The sequence below is a fragment of the Pseudophryne corroboree genome, chromosome 4 (genome assembly GCF_028390025.1).
Source record: "Pseudophryne corroboree isolate aPseCor3 chromosome 4, aPseCor3.hap2, whole genome shotgun sequence".
Lineage (NCBI taxonomy): Eukaryota > Metazoa > Chordata > Amphibia > Anura > Myobatrachidae > Pseudophryne > Pseudophryne corroboree.
The window spans coordinates 648,582,316-648,601,052 of record NC_086447.1 but is presented as its reverse complement, the minus strand read 5'-3'; the positions used below and the strand labels follow the sequence as shown (position 1 = coordinate 648,601,052).

The 18,737-nt window shown below is 46.7% G+C and overlaps 1 protein-coding gene across 14 annotated transcripts in view; it reads right to left on the bottom strand.

The window, feature by feature from the left end:
• Positions 1-18,737, bottom strand: part of WDR27 (WD repeat domain 27) — a 1,147,516-nt gene that overhangs the window by 916,442 nt on the left and 212,337 nt on the right. The gene's annotated exons all lie outside the window — the stretch shown is intronic.

The following is an 18,737-nucleotide window of genomic DNA, read 5'->3' as shown; positions in this document are numbered from 1 at the left end:
CCCAGGATTCTTCAAAGAACGCATGCAAATACTTTGAAGGAGGAAAAGTCACAACCTACTTTTTTTTTTAAATTCAATAATTTTTTATTGTTTTTCATTTTGCATTGTAATCACTAAAACAAAAACCACTAAACAAAACAAAAAAAAAATTATATGCAAGGGAATACACAAACTCCCAATTCAAAAACAATACAGTCATTATAAAAGCGATGTGCAGGCTTATCTCTTTAAACATACATTTGTACATCAATAAGAAATGACACATATCAAGACAATTTATCCAAATACAGTAGTCAAGTACTTCTCAGATATCCAACCAGCTAAATACAATTATACAACCCCTATCTACAAGTGCGGGCTAATGGGGGGCCGGTCGGTCCCAAGGGCAATGTATGAGAGGAGAAATCACTGCTGCTAGTATAAACCCTTACATAACTCTACATGTTCCCCATGGTACGTGGCCCATCTCTCCAGCACACCCCCATATTAGTCACACAGTGGTGAGTATTCAGTTATTATGGTTCGTTGAGTTAGGAGAGCTGAGCCATCTGCCCCACAGGTCGTAGTACTTTTTCCTTGCTTTTCTGGCCAAATATACATATTTCTCGTGAGCGGCCGATTCATTAACAAGCGAAACCCAGGACTGTACTGTGGGAGCATCCTTAGCTAGCCACAGTCTAGCGACGCACACTTTAGCTAGGGCGCACAGATTAATCAGATATCGCTTGCTAGGGGCGTCCAGGGCATCGTCCTCCAAGGCCGACAGCACACACACCGTCGGGGTACACACAACCGATGGAATTCCAGTAGACACTATGATATTAATAATACCAGACCAGAATGTTGCGACCCTAGGGCAAAGCCAAATAACGTGCCAGTAATCAGCACCCAAATTGCCACACTTAGGGCATCTGGCAGAGTGGGTACCACCCATGCGGGCCAATCTCACCGGTGTCATATACACTCTGTGAACAACAAATAACTGAATCTGCTGATATCTAGTGGTGGTGGTAGACAACCGTGGAGAGCATAAAGCTCCCTCCCATATCTCATCTGAAATTGGTCCCAAGTCAGATTCCCATTTATTTCTAAGAGAAGACAATGGGTCAGAATAGTGAGATTGAAGCAAACTGGTATATATATTAGAAACCAAATGTCCATCCCCCAGATTCTGTAAAAGAAATTTAACTGGGGAGTCTAGAATCATCGGGGGGAGGGGGGGTATTAGAGAACTGTACTTTAATTGCATGTCTCAATTGTAAATATCGATAGAAGTAAACGGAGGGTACATTATAGTCCCGTTGGAGCTGCTGAAAGGACTTCAATATATCGCCATTATACAAATGCCCCAGGGATGTTACCCCCCACACCGCCCTAATTTGGAGCGATGACAATTCCGGGAAACCAAGGACATTATCCAATGGAGTGTCCGGGTCTATACCCTGGCCCCGCAGGACAGCATGTACCTGCTTCCATACGAGAGTGGCCTGTTTTATTATAGGGACCTTAGATAATTTAACATTCCCACAGAGTAACATCTGTAACGGCGTGCCCTCAGGATACTCCCGCAAAAACATTTGCGAGTGTATAGAGAGGCCATCGGAGCTCGTCACCCACTCCCAAATATGTGCTAATTGCGCTGCGTAGTAGTAAAATTTTAAAATAGGGAGGGCTAAGCCTCCTGCCGATCTTGGTCTGGACAAGGTGTCAAGCTTCAACCGTGCTCTCCTGCTAGCCCAAATCAAGGAAGACAGTAAGCTGTCAATTTGCCTGAATATTTTCAAGCCTATATATATAGGTGACTGCTGAATGACATAGAGGAGCTTAGGTAGATACACCATTTTACCAAGTTGACCCTACCAGTAATAGTCAGAGGCAAAGTCCCCCAAACCTTAACCTTTGAACGGAGATAAACAATCAGCGGCATAATGTTAAGAGAGACATAAATACGGGGGTCGTTCGACACCCATATACCCAGATACTTGAAAGAGTCCACCCACCCGAGCGGGACGTGGAGCAATGGTGCCACCGGGATTGGACCATTAAGTGGCGTGATATTGGATTTGGCCCCATTTATTTTGAGCCCGGAGAAGTGGCCATAGACATTAATCATATCCAAAATTATAGGCATAGAGGAGACATAATCATCAACGAATAGCAAGAGATCGTCAGCATATAATGCTATTCTATCCTCCCTAGCGCCCAATCTAATACCCTGAATGTCCGGACTAGACCTAATCAAACATGCCAATGGTTCAATAGCAACAGCAAACAAGGTTGGGGACAGAGGGCAGCCCTGCCTCGTTCCTCTGGACAGGGGGAAGGAATGCGATACATATCCGTTCACTGAGACCATGGCCCTGGGTAGAGAATAGAGCAATTTAACATACTTCATAAAATTGGGACCCATGCCAAATCTGCTCATAGTCTCCCATAGGAAGGCCCACTCCACCGAATCAAAGGCCTTTGCAGCATCCAAAGAGGCTACAACAGAAGAGCGGGCCTCCCCACAAGAAACCTGAAAATGAGTGAACAAGCGCCTTAAATTAACCGCAGTGGACTTACCAGGCATAAAGCCTGTTTGGTCCGGGTGAATGATTTGGGTTATAACCTGATTGAGTCTGGAAGCCAGGATTTTGGCAAGTATTTTAACATCTATGGTAGGTAACATTTAACGTATGTATGGTCCCTGTATCATCCATCTCACTCCGGAATCCGCTTGCCAGAAAATATAGGGTTAACTTATTGTGACCACACTTCTAAGGAATCTCATATTTATTTACCTTATTTGTTTTTTTAAATTACCAGCATTAAAACCTCTAATATAGATTTTACTATTGCTAATTCCAGACTTTGCGTTCCATCTACTGTGGAACGCAAGATACAGGAAGTACTGTGTGAAACGCCCAGGGCGGTGCGGACCTGCATGACGCGGTATCCCACGTGACCGGTCACGCCGCCTCTCGGTGCACGTCCACAAGGAGAACGGAAGCCGTACAACCTCTTCCGGCGGGGCACAACAGCCATGTATGGGATGGATGCTTCCGCCGGAAATCCGGCGGAAACACAGTGCGTTCCACACGGTTGGAACGCACAGCGCAAAAATAGGATATAAATGTATTTCCAGGATCTTTTATAATGTTGAAACACATGTTTTTTATATACTGTGTAATGAAATGCACCACAAGTTTATTCTCTCTCCAGTATAAGTACATTTTAGCTAGAATGCAGCTGTAATTATTTTAATATAACCCGCTCAGGAAGGGGCGGATATCTTCACCATACCAGGTATAAATAGAGGGTATGGAACAGCTCACATGCACCTTGACGAAGACTAACTAGTTGAAACGCGTTGGTGGAGTATGTGAGATTTTGGAACACCACTGTTACCAGTTCTTCCAGCCAGTTTAGCGGTGAGATATCCCTGGTTAACATCTTATGTTACTGTTGTACTGTGCTGTATTCCATCTGTTTTACTGGTTTCCTGTTCGTGGTGAATTACCAAAATTGGCTTTTTAAGTAATTTTACAATAAATTTATATGAATCTTCACACATCCCTTCGTGTTTATGCTTAATACCGAGCCTAATACGAAGTCAGGAAGTGTATGAAGACGGAAGGATGGCCTACTGAAAAAGAAACCGTTATATGGAAGAACGGCATCTTTCAAAGTAAGCACGAATGTGAGCATTTGTTTCTATAAAGATTGCACGAGATTATCCGTGAAACACTTGTACCGGGTGGAAGAGACTTCACTCTCAGAGGCTTTAAAGAAACCTTTATAGGTTTTTTCTGGGGTACTTGAAAGTAAGCACACATGTGAGGAGCCTCCTTTTCCCTCAAACACCAGGGTGAACCTATACAGATAGAAACACACCCCTAAAGTCACTACAGTATAAGGAATCCTGGAAGAAGTCACCTCCTTATTATCCATTGATTCTGGGATCTTAATTGAATCTCTGTATACCACTTGTGTTTTTTTATATATTACCTTATGGACTTGGATCTATATGAGAACCACTTATAAGAAGTTTCTGGACTTTCCCAACGTTCTCTCATGGACATTTGACCATTGCGGCAACTCATCACGGTAAACCGCACAGTGTTTGCGCCACCAGCGGGTTCCTATCCCACTGTTTGTTATAGTATTTTAACATCGGTGGGTAATAGAGAGATAGGACGATAGGACTCAACTCTCTTGGGGTCCTTATCCGGCTTGGGAATCACTATGATCAATGCCTCAGCCATAGAAGGGGGAAGCATATTTTGCGCAAATATAGTATTGAATAAATTAAGTAGCTGAGGGGCGAAAAATTTGGCGTGTTTCTTATACAACTCCGATGGAATACCATCAAGGCCAGAGGCCTTACCATCCGGAAAAGCGGTGATAGCTGCCTCTACCTCCTCCAATGATATAGGAGCATCTAGAAGAGTTCTAGCCTCACTAGAAATAGAAGGCAACTGGATTTGATCTAAATAGTTACTTAGTTCCGGTGGGGAACATGTTAGTTTGGAACTATATAGCGCCTGATAGTATGATACAAATTCCGCGACAATTTGGGGGTGCGATCTAACACTGTCCCAGCCGAGTTCACAACCTCTACCACTGTATGAGAGGAACGGTCCCCTCTTGCAAGATTGGCCAGATATGAGCCCGGCCGGTCCCCTGTGGCGTATTGAACATGGGAGGAGAATAGAAGCCTATGCTGGGTTTTACCCCATAGACACTCCCTCCATTCTTTCTGAGCTTGGAGCCAGTCCAATTTAGAATTGTCCAAGCCATCCTGCAGGTAAACCGACTCAGAAGCAACAACCCGAGCCTCTAGATCAGCTTCACGTTTCCTAAAAGAGGATTTAAGACTACCCACTCTTTTGATCAACGTCCCCCTCAGGAAGGCTTTAAAGGTATCCCAATAAATAGTGGAAAACTGCTCTAATCAAGCTGGTAACAATCCCCAGGTGCTGCGGGAGGGGGTTACTCTAGACAAGAAATACAAAAGGGATTTTTCCCACGCACTCTGCTGGCTGTTAGTAAGAAGAGCTATATACTATGTAATAATAGGAAATTTAGAGCTCTTCGTTACATATGTTTTGCAAAAGATATGATAAGCCTCCAGGCCACTTCACGGCTGCTCTATTACTGGAGGTCCCTATCTAAGCATAGGTCCAGGGCTTGGACCCCACAAAGTCGGCTCAGGCCCGACCACCCCAGGGCAGCACACCATTGAAATACTAAAGTGTTAATATGTGTTAAGAAAGAAGCAGAAGCTATGGGTTAGAAAGTGCTACAAAAATAAGGGTGTTAATAAAATACTCAAAAGAGTAATGTTAGTGAAAAAATAGGAGTGTTACATAAGTGCTAAATAAATAATATGGCATGCTACCCCAAGGTGGCCCAGCCCCACCAGACCCGGGGGGTACCACTCCCCAAACCCATACACAGCATAATAATAATAACATCCACTATGGGTCATACAATTGCTTAATGTATGGCCACATGATAATGGCACATACAGAACATATCCAGGTTGAGAGCTAGTTTACCTGGAGGCACCCCTGTATCCTCCAAATGGCACCACAGGACCCAGCATGCCCTCCTAATGCTGGCTCCATCTATGCCTCTCTGAACTGCAATAAATAGTGGAAAACTGCTCTAATCAAGCTGGTAACAATCCCCAGGTGCTGCGGGAGGGGGTTACTCTAGACAAGAAATACAAAAGGGATTTTTCCCACGCACTCTGCTGGCTGTTAGTAAGAAGAGCTATATACTATGTAATAATAGGAAATTTAGAGCTCTTCGTTACATATGTTTTGCAAAAGATATGATAAAGGTATCCCACAATAAGGAGATATCGGTAGTATCTGTATGTGAATCAAAAAACTCCAACCAGCTAACCTCCAATTCAGATCCCTCACCCATATGTGTGAGCCAGAAAGGGTTAAGTTTCCATACCGCCTGGCCTCTCTGACAGCTGAAGTCAATATGTACAGATACAGGGGAGTGATCCGAAATGCCTCTAGTCTCATACCTAACAGCATGTATCATAGGCAGGAGCTCCCGAGTGAGGAGAGCCAAGTCTATCCTAGAGAAGGAAGAGTAGGAATGTGAGAAACACGAATACTGCCTCAGATCAGGATATTTCAATCTCCAGGGATCGACCAAGCCCAGCTCAGAGACAGTATCTGCAAATGGGGAACGCTTTGGCTGCGGGTTGAAGGATGCCGTAGACAGCCTATCCAGCTCATGATTCAAAACATTGTTAAAGTCACCCATACAGACAGTAGCCACCCCCGGGGATGCAGCCATAAAAGTAGATGTCTTTTTAAGCACGTCAAACGTGTACGGAGGGGGCACATACACAGCCAGCAACAGTAAAGGGACAGAGTTAATTTTACATTTTAGAAACACATATCTCCCCCACTGATCCGTTTGTACACTTTCAAGCAAGAAGGGAACAGACTTTCTGATCAAGATCGACACTCCCCGGGACGCTGCGGTGTGCATGGAATGGAAAGCCCACCCCACCCATGGTTTTTTGAGACACATAATTCTAGTACCCACCAAGTGGGTCTCCATTAAACAGATTACATCCGCTGCATATTGTTTAATCTGTCTAAGGACCAGGGAGCGCTTGACCTTGTCATTGATCCCCCTCACGTTCCAGGACAGAAACCTAACCATAGCCATAACAAAGCAGCGTGATGATGAAACAGATGACCCGCGACCAGCCACCCCCAGCACTTATCCAGCAAACCATACTCATAATTAGCTGTAACATAAACACATCAGAAACAAGCACATTGCACATCAGAAAATAAAAACAAAACAGCAATACCTTAACGAAACCCCCACCCCCACCCCGTATACCACTAAGAACTTGTAGCATACCTAATTCCCTAACAACCAACGCTCCCAAAAACAATCTTCAAAAACGAAGGCAAAAAATACCTTTACACATTCTATAAAATCAAAGAAAAACAAAAACCAAAACCAAAAAGGGGGCCATGAATTTAGTGACCTAAAAGCAGGAGAAGCTTCCAGCTAAATTCAAGACCCCCCCCCCCAAGGCCGTCAGAACAACCCCATCCAAATAACCATTCGGGACCCTACAGCGGGACATATATATCCAGGTAGCCCTGAAAAGAACATATAAAACTATATCAGGATATTAGCCAGAGGCAGCAAGAGGCAGATAACTTGAAGAGAAGTGAGCACCGGAACAACATAATATAAGCATAATAACAGTCCTCAGGAGTAACCCAGTATGTTCCCCGCTAACGATGAACACACATCCCTCCCAAGAAACAGAGCAGGCAGAAGAGAAACAGTATACTTGTAAATAGAGAAACCGAATGCATGAGTTCAGTCAGCGGCCATCGCCCGCCGCGCCGGAGAGCGCCTGTCCAGCCACAATGACGCTTCACGGGGAGACGTGAAGAATTTGGTTTCCCCATCAGAAACTACCCGCAGTTTAGACGGAAAGAGCATGGCATAGGGGATGTTCAGTTCACGCAGCCTGCGTTTCACGGGGACAAACTGAGCTCTATCCTTCTGAACGTCTATAGCAAAATCCGTAAAGACTGATATCGGAGAACCGTTCCACTTGAGGGGGCCCTTAGTACGGGCCAGTTTCAGAATCACATCCTGGTCCCGGTAGTGAAGGAGCTTGGCAATGAACGTACGGGGAGGTGCCCTGGAGGCAATGGACGCATCGGAACCCTGTGAGCGCGCTCCACTGTAAAATGCGAGGTGAACTCCTCCGCTCCAAATGCATCCAGCAGCCACTTCTCAAGAAATTTTTCGGGGGAGTCACCCTCCTCCTTCTCAGGGAGTCCAACGAAGCGGACATTATTACGTCTCAATCCCCCCTCCATATCCGTCATCTTTTTATGTACCTCCGACATCTGCGACTCCAAAGCTGAAGTACATCTACCAAGTGGCGTAACCGTGTCTTCCAGAGTGGACGTGCGTGTCTCAACTTCACCGACTCTGTCTCTCACCCGCTGAAGGTCTTGGTGTATAATAGATAAGTCCGCCTGGACTTGACCGATCCTGTCGGCCAAGCGGGTCTCGCTGGCCGTGACCGCATCCAGCACCTTCTGCAACGCGGCATCTGTAGCCTCCACGGAAGAGGAGTTAGCTGACGGAGAAGGCGGCGACGAGGTCGACTGCACCTCCCCCCCTTGTTGGGACCGTGTCGGAGGATTTCTGACAAACTTCTCTAACTTCGCCGCGGCCGCAGCAGCCTGATGTGGTTTGACTATTATAGCCAAGTTGATGGCAGAGAGCAGGGAACAATAGTATATCAAAACTGTCCAGCAACTACGTATGAATTATATAGTATATCAGACTGTCCAGCTAGCCGACCGCTGCCCTGTGAGCAAATAGTATATCAAAACGGTCCAGAGGTTGCAGACGGAGAAGGCAGTATATCAAATCCGTCCAGTCACAGCCCGTCTGGGCGCTGCCCTTAATAGGATCTGCAGGGGGTTACCAGGATAAAGTAAAGAATGACCTACATTGTGGCACAATTTATACACTCTGCAGGGGTAATGAGGCAGCCCTACAGAGGAACTCCACGCAGCCTATATATTAAGTGCAGTAGTCTTGGTACATGGAAGTGCTCACACAACTCCCCCAGGGTGTGCTTTGTCCCCCTAGCAGTGGAAAAGGCTCTCCAAAAGGCAGGAAAGGGAGCAGGAGCTGTGGCAGTATAGCAGGGGAGCGGCGGCGGGACCCGTGGCAACTAAGCAGCGGGGATTTCCCCGATCTCACTCCCGAAGCAAGGGACAAGCAGGGTCAGGCAGGTCGCCCCGGCTCCCCACAGCGGTAGCGGACTCCAGACAGCGTGTAGGGCGGCAGCGCGGTGTCCCACGTGATACAGCAGGTCCCGGCGCCCCGCTCACTCAGACCTTCCGCCCGCAGCAGGAGAGCGCCGCACGGCTCCCAACTTAGTACAGGGGTCCCTCCACAGCTTCACCCAGGTAGCGGGGCTGTCTTCAAACCCAGGGGGGACACAGGATCTTTGGGTCGGATATATTAGCTGGAGAGCCACGCAACCTGCGTGCTACTCCATGCCTGCCGTAGCCACGCCCCCCAACCTACTTTTTATTTAATTTAAAATAATCCTTTTCCTCTGGGACCAGTGTTGTTTCAGGAAACTCCAACACTTCCTTTATAGCAACTATCATACATTTTATGCTTTTGGCTAATTTGGGGTCTACCCCTCTCAAATCCCCAGTGTCGACATCAGAGTCGGAATCTGTGTCTGTGTCCCCTTGCATTATCTGGGCCAGAGACCTTTTCTGGGAACTGGATGGGACCCGAGTGGATGATATGGAGGGGTCAGTAAACAGTGCATCCTCCACAGACTGCCTCCAATATTTAGTCTGTTGTTCAGACTCAGAGAATTTCTTTGCAAGCATTGACATATTCTTTTGCAACATTCTCACCCACTCTGGCTGCTTCTGAGAGGGAAGGGCCACCATATTACCCTCTTGTGCATCTAAAATGGGTTCTTCCTGGGAAGAACCCTCCCTAGTGTCTGACATGTTACACACTTGTACACACACACACACACACACACACACACACACACACACACACACACACACACACACACACACACACACACACACACACACACACACACACACACACACACACACACACACACACACACACCCCTATCACACAGGGGAGCTATTGGGGACAGACCCACACTAAAGTCTGTCAGAGAGACACAGAAGGATTTGCCAGTACACACACTTCGCCTTATTGTGAATTGTGGAAATATTACCTTACAGCGCATATACCAATAATAGGCCCACAGACCTAATTATAATGAACACTCTCTTCTATCACACCCTGTACTTGTATTAGCATTGTCATGAGGAGAAACAGCGTTCAGGAGCTTCACACTGGAGTTTCTGCAGGAGAAAATGGCACCCAGTGAGTGTTCTGGCAAGTCTGAGGAGAAGCCCCGCCCTTCAGCCTCAGCAATGTAATATTTATACTGGCTGGGCATGGCACATCAGTGGCTGTACATGTATGTACCCTTTTTGCCAGTGAGAGTAAGGTTTTAAAACATGCCCTCAGAGTGCGACCCCCCCGCGCTCTGCACCCTTGTGCAGAGAGACATGGCGCGTAGCGTCCCGCCGCTGCGCGTGTACCTGTATGCGGCCAACGATGACCGGAGGATCCCCTCTCTGCAGGACTCCAGTAATATACTCACCAGCCTTCTGACTTCTGGCTCTGTTAGGGGGTGGCGGCAGTGCTGTGGGAGTGAACGCTGGCCAGGCTTGGGCTGTGTTCAGTAGCCTTCAGGGGCTAATGGTGTCCTGTCAGCGGAAGCAGAACCATTAACTAATTGAGAAGTTGGTTCCCCCCCTAAGTCCCACGAAGCAGGGAAGCTGTTGCCAGCAGCTTCCCTGTAAAATAAAAAACCTAAGAAAGTATTTTTCCAGCAAAGCTCTGTAGAGCTCCACAAGTGTGCATCCAGTCTCCTGGGCACATTTTCTAAACTGAGGTCTGGAGGTGGGGCATAGAGGGAGGAGCCAGTTCACACTGTTGAAAAGTCTTAAAGTGCAGAAGGCTCCTGCCGAACCGTCTATACCCCATGGTACTAAAATGGACCCCAGCATCCTCTAGGACGTAAGAGAAATAAACAACCTAAAAATGGCTTTGTGTGGCTCACTTTGCAGTAAAAGATACAAGGTGTCGTGTTACTGTGATCCAATTCACCCCAAGTAATGCATATGTTTGGGTAACAACTGTTTATTTAGTACAGTCCTTTCACTTGAACATTTGAGGATTTCCATCTGTGGGACAGGTCAAATATGCATTCATATGGACAGGTTTCATAACATCCTGAAGATATGAATGATTAGGTGTCTTGAACAAATGAGAAGCAGTCACTGTATTATTTTGCATTACAGATTCCCAGGACTGACAGAACTGAAATGCAGGTGCCCACTATAAGCACTAAGAATAATGATAGTCAAAATAATTTTGATAAACTCTTATAGGCCCTACACACTCGGCGATATGCCGCCGAGCTGCCCGACCGCCGATACGGGCGACGGCAACCCGGCGGCGGGGGGGCAGTGACGGGGGGAGTGAAGTTTCTTCACTCCCCCCGTCACCAGGGTCCGTAGACTTGCAGGCAAATATGGCCGATCTCGTCCATATTGGCCTGCATGCACAGCCGACATGGCCCCAGCGATGAACGAGCGCGGGGCCGTGCATCGTTCATCGCTGCAGCCTCCACACTGCACGATATGAACGTTATCTCGTTCATTAATGAACGAGATTGTTCATATCGTGCAGTGATATCGGCATGTGTGTAGGGCCTATTACAGTTAACATGATGAATAAGTGAAGTTTGGCCAAATATGTCTGCAGCAATCAGTGCACATGGTAGACCTACAAAGTACTGACGTCAATAAAGTCTCGCTGATCTATTTGCTGTCAGTGTCCAATCACTTTTGTCTAGATTGTGTGTGTGTGTGTGTGTGTGTGTGTGTGTTATATATATATATATATATATATATATATATATATATATATATATATATATATATATATATATATATATATATATATAGAGAGAGAGAGAGAGAGAGAGAGAGAGAGAGAGAGAGAGAGAGAGACAAGGGAAGTGTCCGGCACTCCAATATGCTGCAAACAACCAATCTGGGTGCCCTTCCAGAGGGTGATATAGAATGGGATGTGACGGACGGCACTCCAGCATATGAATAAATCCAACAGAAGCCAGAAATAATAGCCAAGACTATGCTCCGAAACGTTGGCTATTATTTCTGGCTTCTGTTGGATTTATTCATATGCTGGAGTGCCGTCCGTCACATCCCATTCTATATATATATATATATATATATATATATATATATATATATATATATATATATATATATATATATATATATATATATATATATATATATATATATATATATACACACATATAGTAGAAGGAGAAATCAGCGGCACTCAGCAGTCGGAATTATGAAGTGAAGAAAACTTTTATTGCAGCCTGGACTGCAATAAAAGTTTTCTTCACTTCATAATTCCGACTGCTGAGTGCCGCTGATTTCTCCTTCTACTATATTGGATCTTGTAATAGATCACAGAGGGCACTGCAGCAAGTATTTCAGCAGCCCCACTCTGAGTGCCGATCCTATTACCGCTACCTATATACACACACATATATATATATATATATATACATACACAGTATATACATATACATACACACACACACATATACAAACACAGAAACAGCAAATCCAATTATCTCTTTAAGATGTGAAGATGTGCCCCTATTGAATGCTTATTTGTGGTATTGTAGGACAATGCACTGTGTGCGCTATTCACATTAGGTGTGACAAGCACATGCACACCGGGAGAGAAAAAGACAGAGAAGGGGGGGGAGGAGCGGATTGGCTGTGGTGACCCAAAACCTTAATTGCTAGTATTTAACAAATAATAATAATTTACTTACCGATAATTCTATTTCTCATAGTCCGTAGTGGATGCTGGGGACTCCGTAAGGACCATGGGGGGATAGCGGCTCCGCAGGAGACTGGGCACAAAAGTAAAGCTTTAGAACTACCTGGTGTGCACTGGCTCCTCCCCCTATGACCCTCCTCCAAGCCTCAGTTAGGATACTGTGCCCGGACGAGCGTACACAATAAGGAAGGATTTTGAATCCCGGGTAAGACTCATACCAGCCACACCAATCACACCATATAACTTGTGATCTAAACCCAGTTAACAGCATGATAACAGAGGAGCCTCTAGAAAAGATGGCTCACTACAGCAATAACCCGATTTTTTTGGTAACAATAACTATGTACCAGTATTGCAGACAATCCGCACTTGGGATGGGCGCCCAGCATCCACTACGGACTATGAGAAATAGAATTATCGGTAAGTAAATTCTTATTTTCTCTGACGTCCTAGTGAATGCTGGGGACTCCGTAAGGACCATGGGCATTATACCAAAGCTCCCAAACGGGCGGGAGAGTGCGGATGACTCTGCAGCACCAAATGAGAGAACTCCAGGTCCTCCTCAGCCAGGGTATCAAATTTGTAGAATTTTACAAACGTATTTGCTCCTGACCAAGTAGCTGCTCGGCAAAGTTGTAAAGCCGAGACCCCTCGGGCAGCCGCCCAAGATGAGCCCACCTTCCTTGTGGAATGGGCTTTTACAGATTTTGTCTGTGGCAGGCCTGCCACAGAATGTGCAAGCTGAATTGTACTACAAATCCAACGAGCAATAGTCTGCTTAGAAGCAGGAGCACCCAGCTTGTTGGGTGCATACAGAATAAACAACGAGTCAGATTTTCTGACTCCAGCCGTCCTGGAAACCTATATTTCCAGGGCCCTGACAACGTCTAGCAACTTGGAGTCCTCCAAGTCCCTAGTAGCCGCAGGCACCACAATAGGTTGATTCAGGTGAAACGCTGAAAACCACCTTAGGGAGAAACTGAGGACAAGTCCTCAATTCCGCCCTGTCCGAATGGAAAATCAGATGAGGGCTTTTACAGGATAAAGCCGCCAATTCTGACACGCACCTGGCCCAGGCCAGGGCCAATAGCATGACCACTTTCCATGTGAGATATTTTAACTCCACATATTTAAGTGGTTCAAACCAATGTGACTTTTGGAACCCAAAAACTACATTTAGATCCCAAGGTGCCACTGGAGGCACAAAAGGAGGCTGTATATACAGTACCCCTTTCACAAACGTCTGAACTTCAGGGACTGAAGCTAGTTCTTTTTGGAAGAAAATTGACAGGGCCGAAATTTGAACCTTAATGGACCCCCATTTCAGGCCCATAGACACTCCTGTTTGCAGGAAATGTAGGAATCGACCTAGTTGAAAATTCCTCCGTCGGGGCCTTACTGGCCTCGCACCACGCAACATATTTTCGCCAAATGCGGTGATAATGTTTTGCGGTTATATCTTTCCTGGCTTTGATCAGGATAGGAATGACTTCATCCGGAATGCCTTTCTCCTTCAGGATCCGGCGTTCAACCGCCATGCCGTCAAACGCAGTCGCGGTAAGTCTTGGAACAGACAGGGTCCTTGCTGGAGCAGGTCCCTTCTTAGAGGTAGAGGCCACGGATCCTCCGTGAGCATCTCTTGAAGTTCCGGTTACCAAGTCCTTCTTGGCCAATCCGGAGCCCGAATATAGTGCTTACTCCTCTCCATCTTATAATTCTCAGTACCTTGGGTATGAGAGGCAGAGGAGGGAACACATACACTGACTGGTACACCCACTGTGTTACCAGAGCGTCTACAGCTATTGCCGGAGGGTCCCTTGACCCGGCGCAATACTTGTCGAGTTTTATAAACATGTGGAAGACTTCTGGGTGAAGTCCCCACTTGCGGACAGTGCTATCACATGATTTTCCGCCCAGCGAAGAATCCTTGCAGCTTCTGCCATTGCCCTCCTGCTTCTTGTGTCACCCTGTCTGTTTACGTGGGTGACTGCCGTGATGTTGTCCGAATGGATCAACTCCGGGTGACCTTGAAGCAGAGGTCTTGCTGAGCTTAGAGCATTGTAAATGGCCCTTAGCTTCAGGATATTTATGTGAAGTGATGTCTCCAGGCTTGACCATAAGCTCTGGAAATTCCTTCCCTGTGTGACTGCTCCCCAGCCTCGCAGGCTGGCATCCGTGGTCACCAGGACCCAGTCCTGAATGTCGAATCTGCGGCCCTCTAGAAGATGAGCACTCTGCAACCACCACAGGAGAGACACCCTTGTGCTTGGTGACAGGGTTATCCGCTGATGCATCTGAAGATGCGACCCGGACCATTTGTCCAGCAGGTCCCACTGGAAAGTTCTTGCGTGGAATCTGCCGAATGGGATTGCTTCGTAGGAAGCCACCATTTTTCCCAGAACCCTTTCATTGATGTACTGAGACTTGGCTCGGTTATAGGAGGTTCCCGACTAGCTCGGATAACTCCCTGACTTTCTCCTCCGGGAGAAACACCTTTTTCTGGACTGTGTCCAGGATCATCCCTAGGAACAGACGACGAGTCGTCGGAATCAGCTGCGATTTTGGAATATTGAGAATCCAATCGTGCTGCCGCAACACTACCTGAGATAGTGCTACACCGACCTCCAACTGTTCCCTGGATCTTACCCTTATCAGGGAATCGTCCAAGTAAGGGATAACTAAAATTCCCTTCCTTCGAAGGAGTATCATCATTTCGGCCATTACCTTGGTAAAGACCCGGGGTGCCGTGGACCATCCATACGGCAGCGTCTGAAACTGATAGTGACAGTTCTGTACCATAAACCTGAGGTACCCTTGGTGAGAAGGGTAAATTGGGACATGAAGGTAAGCATCCTTGATGTCCCGAGACATCATGTAGTCCCCTTCTTCCAGCTTCGCAATCACTGCTCTGAGTGACTCAATCTTGAATTTGAACCTCCATATGTAAGTGTTCAAGATTTTAGATTTAGAATTGGTCTCACCGAGCCGTCCGGCTTCGGTACCACAACAGTGTGGAATAATACCCCGTTCCCTGTTGCAGGAGGGGTACCTTGATTATCACCTGCTGGGAATACAGCTTGTGAATGGCTTCCAAAACTGCCTCCCTGTCAGAAGGAGACATCGGTAAAGCCGACTTTAGGAAACGGCGGGGGGGAGACGTCTCGAATTCCAATTTGTACCCCTGAGATATCACCTGAAGGATCCAGGGGTCTACTTGCGAGTGAGCCCACTGCGCGCTGAAATTCATTGAGACGGGCCCCCACCGTGCCTGATTCTGCTTGTAAAGCCCCAGCGTCATACTGAGGGCTTGGCAGAGGCGGGAGAGGGCTTCTGTTCCTGGGAACTGGCTGATTTCTGCAGCCTTTTTCCTCTCCCTCTGTCACGGGGCAGAAATGAGGAACCTTTTGCCCGCTTGCCCACGAAAAGACTGCGCCTGATAATACGGCGTCTTCTTATGTTGAGAGGCGACCTGGGGTACAAACGTGGATTTCCCAGCTGTTGCCATGGCCACCAGGTCTGAAAGACCGACCCCAAATAACTCCTCCCTTAATAAGGCAATACTTCCAAATGCCGTTTGGAATCCGCATCACCTGACCACTGTCGTGTCCATAACCCTCTACTGGCAGAAATGGACAACGCACTTAGACTTGATGCCAGTCGGCAAATATTCCGCTGTGCATCACGCATATATAGAAATGCATCTTTTAAATGCTCTATAGGCAATAATATACTGTCCCTATCTAGGGTATCAATATTTTCAGTCAGGGAATCCGACCACGCCAACCCAGCACTGCACATCCAGGCTGAGGCGATTGCTGGTCGCAGTATAACACCAGTATGTGTGTAAATACATTTTAGGATACCCTCCTGCTTTCTATCAGCAGGATCCTTAAGGGCGGCCATCTCAGGAGAGGGTAGAGCCCTTGTTCTTACAAGCGTGTGAGCGCTTTATCCACCCTAGGGGGTGTTTCCCAACGCACCCTAACCTCTGGCGGGAAAGGATATAATGCCAATAACATTCTAGAAATTATCAGTTGTTATCGGGGGAAACCCACGCATCATCACACACCTCATTTAATTTCTCAGATTCAGGAAAACTACAGGTAGTTTTTCCTCAACGAACATAATACCCCTTTTTGGTGGTACTCGTATTATCAGAAATGTGTAAAACATTTTTCATTGCCTCAATCATGTAACGTGTGGCCCTACTGGAAGTCACATTCGTCTCTTCACCGTCGACACTGGAGTCAGTATCCGTGTCGGCGTCTATATCTGCCATCTGAGGTAACGGGCGCTTTAGAGCCCCTGACGGCCTATGAGACGTCTGGACAGGCACAAGCTGAGTAGCCGGCTGTCTCATGTCAACCACTGTCTTTTATACAGAGCTGACACTGTCACGTAATTCCTTCCAACAGTTCATCCACTCAGGTGTCGACCCCCTAGGGGGTGACATCACTATTACAGGCAATCTGCTCCGTCTCCACATCATTTTTCTCCTCATACATGTCGACACAAACGTACCGACACACAGCACACACACAGGGAATGCTCTGATAGAGGACAGGACTAGCCCTTTGGGGAGACAGAGGGAGAGTTTGCCAGCACACACCAGAGCGCTATATATATACAGGGATAACCTTATATAAGTGTTTTTCCCCTTATAGCTGCTGTATTTTTTAATACTGCGCGTAATTAGTGCCCCCCTCTCTTTTTTAACCCTTTCTGTAGTGTAGTGACTGCAGGGGAGAGCCAGGGAGCTTCCCTCCAACGGAGCTGTGAGGGAAAATGGCGCCAGTGTGCTGAGGAGATAAGGCCGCTGAGAAGGGGGTGGAGCCTATCTCCCATTTTTCTGTGTATTCTGGCAGGGGTTAAATTCATCCATATAGCCCAGGAGCTATATGTGATGCATTTTTTGCCATCCAAGGTGTTTTTATTGCGTCTCAGGGCGCCCCCCCCCCCCCCAGCGCCCTGCACCCTCAGTGACCGGAGTGTGAAGTGTGCTGAGAGCAATGGCGCACAGCTGCAGTGCTGTGCGCTACCTTGTTGAAGACAGGACGTCTTCTGCCGCCGATTTTCCGGACCTCTTCTGTCTTCTGGCTCTGTAAGGGGGCCGGCGGCGCGGCTCTGGGACCCATCCATGGCTGGGCCTGTGATCGGTCCCTCTGGAGCTAATGTCAAGTAGCCTAAGAAGCCCAATCCACTCTGCACGCAGGTGAGTTCGCTTCTTCTCCCCTTAGTCCCTCGATGCAGTGAGCCTGTTGCCAGCAGGTATCACTGAACATAAAAAACCTAAAACTAAACTTTTCACTAAGCAGCTCAGGAGAGCCACCTAGTGTGCACCCTTCTCGTTCGGGCACAAAAATCTAACTGAGGCTTGGAGGAGGGTCATAGGGGGAGGAGCCAGTGCACACCAGGTAGTTCTAAAGCTTTACTTTTGTGCCCAGTCTCCTGCGGAGCCGCTATCCCCCCATGGTCCTTACGGAGTCCCCAGCATCCACTAGGACGTCAGAGAAATAAAGGGATACTGTAAATTAGGACTGTCTGTCTTACATTTTTATGTTTTATTACTGTACATTGATATTTTTAAGCATAAACGTGCTTTACTGAAGACTGCTATACCTTATAAGCTTGGCGTCTGTTTAGGGTAAGTGGGAATATACGAAAGTCTCTTCATGATAAAGTAAAACAAAAATACTGTAGCTCCTGTTATTGTTTCAACAGATATTGAAGGAACTAAAGTGAAAATAACATTTATAATATGGTTTGGCTTTGTACATGACTGCTGCTTTAAAAAAATGTCTGACATCCCACACCTCCAGCAAATTTGGACACTATTACATTCCGCCTCGTGTGAATCATGTATACACAATTCAATCGATTATGATCGAAATGTTGATATAACCAAATCAGTCAAGGAGGTGTCTGATTGGCTCCAAATTTATTCTGCAGCAGGACAATGACCCCAAACATACAGCCAATGTCATTAAGAACTCTCTTCAGCATGAAGAATAATGAGTCCTGGAAGTGATGATGTGACCCCCATAGAGCGCTGATCTCAACATCATCAAGTCTGTCTGGGATTACATGAAGAGACAGAAGGATTTGAGCTAGCCTACATCCACAGAAGATCTGTGGTTTGTTCTCAGAGATGTTTTGAACACCCTCCCTGTTGAATTCCTTCAAAAACTGTGCAAGTGTACCTAGAAGAA